Source organism: Chinchilla lanigera, unplaced genomic scaffold, assembly GCF_000276665.1.
Source record: "Chinchilla lanigera isolate Chin_1 unplaced genomic scaffold, ChiLan1.0 scaffold00036, whole genome shotgun sequence".
Lineage (NCBI taxonomy): Eukaryota > Metazoa > Chordata > Mammalia > Rodentia > Chinchillidae > Chinchilla > Chinchilla lanigera.
In genome coordinates, this window is record NW_004955437.1 from 2,310,295 (window position 1) to 2,318,147 (window position 7,853).

A 7,853-nucleotide genomic window follows, 5' to 3' on the forward strand; every position below is an offset into this window, starting at 1 on the left:
GGCCTTCCTCACGTTACTACGTTTCAGTTACAAACCTAGCACTCCGTGTATTACTTACATAAACTTGTTTTCCTGAAATCTCTGTGTTTTCCTGTCTGTGAGAAACTGTTTAGGCACGGGGCAGAAGGCACAGAAATTTTATCATTAAAACTAACGGAAATATTTCTTCATCTAATGGCTTTTCATTTGGGGCAGAGTCTCAGAAATTCACGGAAGTCGCTGAGTGTGGCCCTCTGCTGAGCCTGAACTCTGCACCTCTGCTGGGGGCGACTGTCCCCAAAGGGGACCTCCAGGCCAGCCCCACTTTCCCCAGTGTCACCAGGTGCTGCCCAACCCTTCCAGGCAGGACAGGAGACACAGCCAGGGTGGGAGGAGCTCTCTGCACTCTGAGCTGTCCCTCCTTTCACAACCCAGCCCGGCCACAGAGAGCGGCCCTGAGCAGCGGAGTTTGGAAGGCCCGGCGCATGTGGGCATACAGGGGTGAGGAAGCGGGGCTGCATGCGGTGTGACCACCCTCACCCTGAGCTACGCAGTGACAGCAGTGGCCACGGTGGCAGGAGGCGAAGGAAAGTAGGGGGGTTTGGGACTGGGTGGGGGAAGGTGGGGGGAGGAGAGATAGCGGCCTAGACTGTGGGGGAAAAGCAGGGTTGTTGGGGCGGGGTCTGGATATCAGCAGCCAATCAGTGAAGCAACAGGAGTTGGCTCACAAATGGCCACATGATCTGTCAAGGCCAATGAGATAAGAGATAGCGGCCTAGACTGTGGGGGAAAAGCAGGGTTGTTGGGGCGGGGTCTGGATATCAGCAGCCAATCAGTGAAGCAACAGGAGTTGGCTCACAAATGGCCACATGATCTGTCAAGGCCAATGAGATAAGAGATAGCGGCCTAGACTGAAATATTTCCGTTAGTTTTAATGATAAAAAGTCACAGAAACTGCTCCATTAGCTGGAGAAGAGGATACCAATCAGCTCCCATCAATGAAGGGCTTGGGTGTCAGGTACAGCTGCATCCAGGTGCTCTGGTGCTGTCCTCTGTGCTGTCTCAACTCTCCACTGGGCTGGCTTTGACCCAGGCGGGCAGGGGTGGCCCCTCAGTACCCCCAAGGATTCATCCTGTGAGCTAGAAATGTCCCCCAAGAAAGGAGCTGCCTCTCCTAACCCAGCACTGGGGAATTTGGGCAGAGAGGTCAGTGTCCCCCTGGAACCAGCAGTGAGGTCAGCTCTGCTCTGCTCACAGGGACCAGGAAGAGGGAGAAGGAAGAGGATGAGAAGAAGCCAGGGCAGTGAGCCGGCGACCCCTCACACTTGAGTTTGAGAGGCAGGAATTTTGTTCTGCTTCGGGCTCCCAGCCTGGAGCGCATTTGTTGAATGAATGAATGAAGCTGAACTATCAGAGGTGATCAGAAAACCAGTGCAGTGGGCAAAGCTTCTGCTCCAGGGACTTTTGCCAAAGGTCACCATGCCAGGGTCCCGGTGTGGACTATGAGGAGGGCTGGGGTCTGCAGACAGCCCAGTTCCCTCGGCTGAGCCATGCTGGGAGCAGGGAGAACATGGCAGGGGCCAGGGCCTCCAGGGGCCGGGGAGTGGAGCGAGGCACCTGGCAGTGACCCCGGGCACAGGGAGCGCATTAGGTGTGCTCTGTTCCCTGCAATACCTGCTCACCCCTCCTCCAGCTGGCTCTGGAATATAAAGACTTCTCCTGCAGCTAGGAGCGGTCAGTCTCACTGAGTTCTGGCCAGTGGAACCATCTAGGAAGTTCATTAAAGACAGTTGATACACACCCTTTCTTATTCTTATTCACCCCTCTGCCCTTTCAGCTGTTGGAAAAAGGAGGAAATGGCTGGATCTGTGGCAACCCTCTTGGACCACAGGAGGTCCCTGGAGTGGAAGCCACTAAGGAAAAAGAAAAAAGGCCCAAGGTCTCTGAGGACAGCAGAGTTGCATCATCCTGGACCCGTGCAAGAGAGAGAAATACATTTTTATCTTGTTTAATTTGTTGCTAGTGTATCTCTGTCATTCTCAGTCAGCCTAATCCTATCAAATTCTCACTCTAATCCTGTGATGTGAATCATCATAAGCGCAAAAGCCCTGGGGACAGTGGCGCGCTGGGATCCTTCTGAGACGGGGACACAGAAGACCAGCTCCACAGTACTCTAGCTGGGGTGACTTCCAGCCATCAGGAGCAGGTCTCCGGGACATGGAGCCGCTGAGACACGGCTCCTCAGACACTCCGGGTGTCCTAGGTGCCAGAGGACGGTGCTGGCCCACTTTATGGGGCCGCAGGAGGTCACCGGAGGAGTGAGCGCCTAGGAGGGAGGTCTGAGGCCTCCTGGGGACGGAGCCTCGGGGAAGGGAGAACAGAGACAGCTGTGGGATGTCCCTGTCAGCTCACAGCAGCGGCTGGGCTTCGTGTATCTGCATCCCAGCCCGTCCTGAGGGAGGCAGCGCAGGCGCGGTTGGCCAGGCCAGGCCCCGCAGCACGGCTGGGGCTCGGTGTGTCCCGGGGGGGGGGGGGATATGGGAGCCCCAGGCACAGGACAGGACAGGCGGAGAGGAGAGCCGCCAACATGCAAGGACTTCAGCGTAGGGCTGACAATAAAACAGGTGAGTGAAATAAACAAGACGCTTCTCAGAAGAAGTACAGGTGGCCAATAAATACATCAGAAATGTTCAGCATCTCTGACCACCAAAGAAACGCAGATGAAAACAACACTGAGATTCTATCCGACCCCAGAGAGAATGGCCACCGTCAAAAGATCAAATAATATCAAATGCTGGGGAGGCTGAGGGCAAAAGGAACACTTTGGCATTGCTGGTGGGAATGTAAACTAGTACAACCACTATAAGTATCAGTATGGAGAGTCCTCAAAATACTAAAACCAGAAATTTCACTCAACCAAGCTACTCCCCTTAGGTGTCTTCCTGAAAGAGTTTGGGTCATCGTATTACAGCGAGACACGTGTGCCCATGTTTATAGCAGCACAGTTCACGAGAGCTAAATCTTGAAAGCAGCCTGTATATCCATTCACAGATGAACAAATAAAGAAAATGTGGTATTCACCTACAATGGAGTATTACTCTGCCATAAAGAAGGATAAACTTGAGTCATTTGTAAGAAAATAGATGCACCTTGACAACATAATGTTAAGTGACATACATCAGAAGCACAAGCTTAAATACCTACTGGTGATCTTCTGGAGTTCAGCAGAAAAGAGAAAAGCTTGCATATCACAGTTTCTCTTAAATGAGAAACCTAAGTATAAATAAAGAACAAAACAAAAAAGTGAGATAACAGAAAACAAGGAGACTGATGCTCTGCAAATGGGGAGGGCACAGAGGTGAAGGGCAGGGAGGGCGCAGAGGGGACGGGGCCACAGAAGAATGAGACGCGCTCTGCCCACACGCCGCCTCCCGCAGTGCCTGGTCACGGTGCTGATGAAGCATTTTCTCTACAGCGTAAGGCCGGCTGGTGCTGCTGGGGAACCCCGGATGTCCTTCAGGACAAGGCCAGGCCCTCCGGAAGCCCCAGAGGGTAGCGCTCCCCCCACGGCCCTCGCACCCCGCAGGTCCAGCCCTGCCTTGGTGTGTACTCTCCAGGGAGAGATGGGGTTTCAGGCCTTTGCAGGCTGAGGGGCGTCAGCCTGGCTCTCCAGGAAGGCGACAGTGGGCAGCCTCCTCTTTGCCCTCACCTGTCTCCCCTGGGACTCAGTTTACCCCAGGGCAGTGACAGGTCTTGTCATATGTGCATGAGAAATAACAGAATGAAGAGCGCATGAGGACTGCACGGGAAGCCAGGGCGGGGCTACCGCCTGTGTGCGCGTGCGCGCATGCGTACGGGTGGTCCCTGGGAGCACCTGCGTGCGCGCGCAGGCGGCGGTGGGGCGGGGCGGGGAGGGGCGGGGCTCCCTGGCGGCCTGTGAGGCAGGTGCTGGCAGTTTATCTGACTACGATCCCGATACCGACGAGGAGGTGTGCTAGTTCCTCCTCACTTTATTGAATCCACCAACCCTTCGCCGCCTCAGGCCCTGAGAGGGGTGATTAAAAGACACTTCAGCATGCCGGTTATTGCCAATTAACAGGCTGCAATATAAACAATTAATAAAGCCGCAGCGGGAGGGGAGAGGGAGGCTGCCAGCCAGGCGGGGCGCACCGGCCCAGTGCCCACCGTGGCTCCTGGGATCCCCAACCTGGGCAGGCCGTTAGGGTTGGGGCAGTGGCTGCAAGGTGGCAGAGGGGCCGGCGAGGACAGCATGGGCACGGGCCGCAGTCCCCCTGCTGACGCCGACACTGGGACGCCTGGACGGCGCGCCCGGGACGATACGCTCCGTGAGCCCTGGCCGTCACCGTGCCTCTTAGGATGCAACGCGAGACTTTCCCCTGCAGCAGCCCTCCACCCGCCCCAGTCCCTGCGGCCCGCCCTTCCCTGGCTGAACGGTGCCGCTCCTGCCTGGAGGTGGCATTGCCAGTTAAGGGCACCCTCCAGGCCAGGCAGGTGAGCATCCCCAGAGCGCCACGCTGTGCCCACGTGTGCCGGGTGTCACACAGGCCAATCTAGAACCCCCAAAGCGCCCTGAGGGGGACGTATGGTTGTAGGAGGGGCTCAGGACTGGCTCCTGTTGTCACGGGCACTGGACTGCAGCCGCAGACTCCACGGGTCCCGCCCTGCTCGGTGAGGTCAGGAAGTGCATATGAGCGCTGCACCCTTGCACCGCCGGGATACACAGGCAGGAAGCATAGAAGGGCTGGGTGGCTCCCAAGGCAACTCATTCCCGGGTGCTGAAATTCCAATTTCCTATCAATCTGCGTGTCAAATACTATTCTTTTTTTTGTTTTTTTTTTCTGGTACCGGCGATCGAACTCACGACCTTGCGCTTGCCAGGCAGGCGCTATGCGGCTGAGCTAAATCCCCAGCCCTTCAAATACTATTCTTGATGGCCCTCTTCCTGCTCTTCCTCCTCTTTCCCTTCTGGGGACTGAACACAGGGCCTTTGCACTGAGCTACATCCCCAACCTATTCTTTATTTTTTGTTTTGACACAGTTTTACTAAGTCACTAGATGCCCAGGCTGGACGCAAACTTGCAATCCTCCTGCCTCAGCCTCCCAGAGTGCCAGGACCCACCAACAGCTCAGGAGCCATCCAGAAACACAGGATGCACGGGTTGGACCCACGGGCATAGCTTGCCCATCTCTGGACTGGGCTTTAGGAATCTTCAGCCCCTCCCGGCTTCCCAAAGGGAACATTTCTGGGTTGCAACTGCCAGGGAAAGACAAGCAGGAAGTCCACAGCTCCCCCATCTAGCCCCACGGTGGGGTGGGGTGGAGACAAAAGTGGGGGTGCCGGCCGGCTTCCTGGACAATCATGCAGTCGAAAGGTGTGGGTGGACGTGAGCAGAGGGACATAGGAGAAGCGACACTGTGTGTCCCCGGCCACAGTACTGGGCCAGGTGGCCTCACCAAGATGCCCCAGCCCCGGCATTGAGAGCGGGCCCTGGAACCGCGGCCGTGTCCGCCATGCTGCACGTCTAGAAAATAAAAGAACAAATCCGAGGGGGTGGAGGGATTAGATTCCCCTGCCCATCTTTGCCTCATTCACTCATCCAACAAACGTGGTCAAAGCTGCACTGAAGGCAGCTGATTTTTCAGTCTGTGCCCGGGCTGGTCTGGTGCTGCCTTCGGAAACGCCCCTGGAGGAGGGGAGGCTGTGCCGAGGCCCTTCCGACCTGCCTGGGAAGGAGGGGACACAGGGGTCATCCGTGTCCACGGAGCGGGGACGGGCTCTTGCAAGGGGAATCCTGGGTGGCTCAGCGGTCTCTGCCCACTCACAAGGTGCTGCTGGCTGGTGGGGACCAGCGGCTTTGACACCCGCCCAGTGGGGTCCCCGGCGGCCCCAGCGCTCCTGCCTCAGTGTCTGCAGGCGCCTTGCCAGGCCAGGCACAGGTAGCACAACCGGATCCAAACCATCACATCTCGGGCGGCACTGGGGACCTCACCAGAGCTCGGCATTCACCAGAGCTACCGTGGATGCAGGGTCGGGACGTGATGGGGCCCTCTCTCACCCCGCACCTCTACCCTGCAGAAATCCATGGCCAACTCTGACCACTTCCCTCCACCCCACTGCGGCTTCAAAGGAGGCAGTCGCCCACTCCCCCACGGCCTCTGCCTCCGCCCCATGCAAGCTCATCGCCACCCCAGCACAGCACGCCGGGCCCGGTCCCCTGCCCTGCACCCCCCGTGAAGGGTCCCCATTTCCATTTGTCTGCAGACACTAGGAGAGACCTGGGACCTCCCCAGCTGGCACTCAAGGATCTGCGTGTGTGGCCCTGGAAAAAAAAAAACCCACATATATATCCTGCTTCGTCTGCAGTTGAGCAGCGCTTCCGCTCTGCGAGCAGCGGGTCACCGCAACGGCCACAGAAGCCGGGCCTCTGTCACCCACACGGTGCGGATCGCTCGAGTCCTGGTGTAACTGTGGCGGAGAACGTGAAATATCACTTACGCTCAATCCTCTTTCAAAACAACAGCGGCTTATTAAATTTTATGATTTAGTGCGCTCATAAAGAAGCACATATATTATTCCATCACGATTTGTTCTTAATGTTTTGATAACTGCATTTTTATTATAATTAGTTTCCTCTGAATCTTATCAGTTTTATAGTGCGGGCTTAAAAAGGTCACTCTGAGAAGGCGCCCACGGGTTCCCCAACATCAGAGGGGCCGCTGCACAGGCAGGGAGAGGGAGCCCTCCGTAGGCGTCGGCTCTGGGCAGAGAGCGCCTGGCACAGAACAGGAGCTGAAGAAATAGTGGGGGGAGGAAGGCGCGGGGAGCAGCGTGGGGATGGAGGACCCAGCCTGGAACGAACAGCCTAGGGGAGAGAGCGGAGCCTGTGCCCTGCGCCCACACAGCCCTGGGGCTGAAGCTGGCTCCACCGGAGCTCTGTGGACCCCTCTGTGAGCCCCGAGAGCCTCCTGCGAGTCTGGGGCACTTGGGAAGATGGCGATGCCAGGGAGGTGCCCAGGAAGTCATCAGAATGGGGGACCAGAGGGCCTGGACACACCTGCGCCCTGGCCAAGGTCACCCCCACCCAGTGCCTGCAGCCACGTCCTGGTTCCCACCCCGGCCTTGAGCAGGCCCAGGCCCCACCACTGCTCTGGAGCCCTAGGTTCCTCCACTCCCCCGCCCGCCCAGCCTCTGAGCGGGATGGCCGCCAGCCTCTGCCCGTCACCTCTCACTCAGGCACTGCGGCAAGCAGAGGACGACAGAGCCAGAGGCAGCCAGCCCTCCAGCGCCCCAGGGTGGAGAGCCCTTCCTGGTCACCTCCTGCTGCCGCCCAAGCTCCAGTGCTTATGCTCGTGTCCAATGGCCACATGGGTTATCCCTGCCGCTCCTCTCGAATCAGCCCAGTGACATTATTGTGCCCATTTTACAGTTCGGGAAGGTGAGGCTCCAAGAGGCCAGGGGACAGAGCCCTTTGTCTCCTGTCTGTGCTCGAGTTCCGCGCTTATGCAGGCCTGCAAGATATGACATGCTGTCTGCTTAGACAGGCCAGTACCATTGGTTCTAAGGTCCCATTGGTGACTCTGCACCTCTGACCCAATAATCCCCACAAGGCGAGGGAGAGGCCCGGTCCTCCTGTGCAGAGACAGCTAAGCGCCGATGCCAAGTCCGGCCCGGCCTGTGTGTCCTGGGTGTGTGCCCACCACAGCAGCAGGTGACATGGGCGGAGGAGGTTATGGGGATCAAGAAACCAAAGCTCAGGGACAGGAAGGAGGCAGGGCAGCCTGCAGACTCAGGAGACAGGACCTCAGCTGGGGAAAGCACGGAGCTGGCCACCCAGGGGCTGGACGCTAGCCGA

At 57.7% G+C, this 7,853-nt stretch overlaps 1 long non-coding RNA gene across 1 annotated transcript; it reads left to right on the top strand.

Annotated features, from left to right (window-relative positions):
* Positions 1 to 400: 400 nt before the first annotated feature.
* On the top strand, positions 401 to 1,897 carry LOC102012575. The gene is made up of 2 exons (XR_261833.1): positions 401 to 480; positions 1,817 to 1,897. It is a non-coding gene; the product is annotated as an uncharacterized LOC102012575 (long non-coding RNA).
* Positions 1,898 to 7,853: the final 5,956 nt, after the last annotated feature.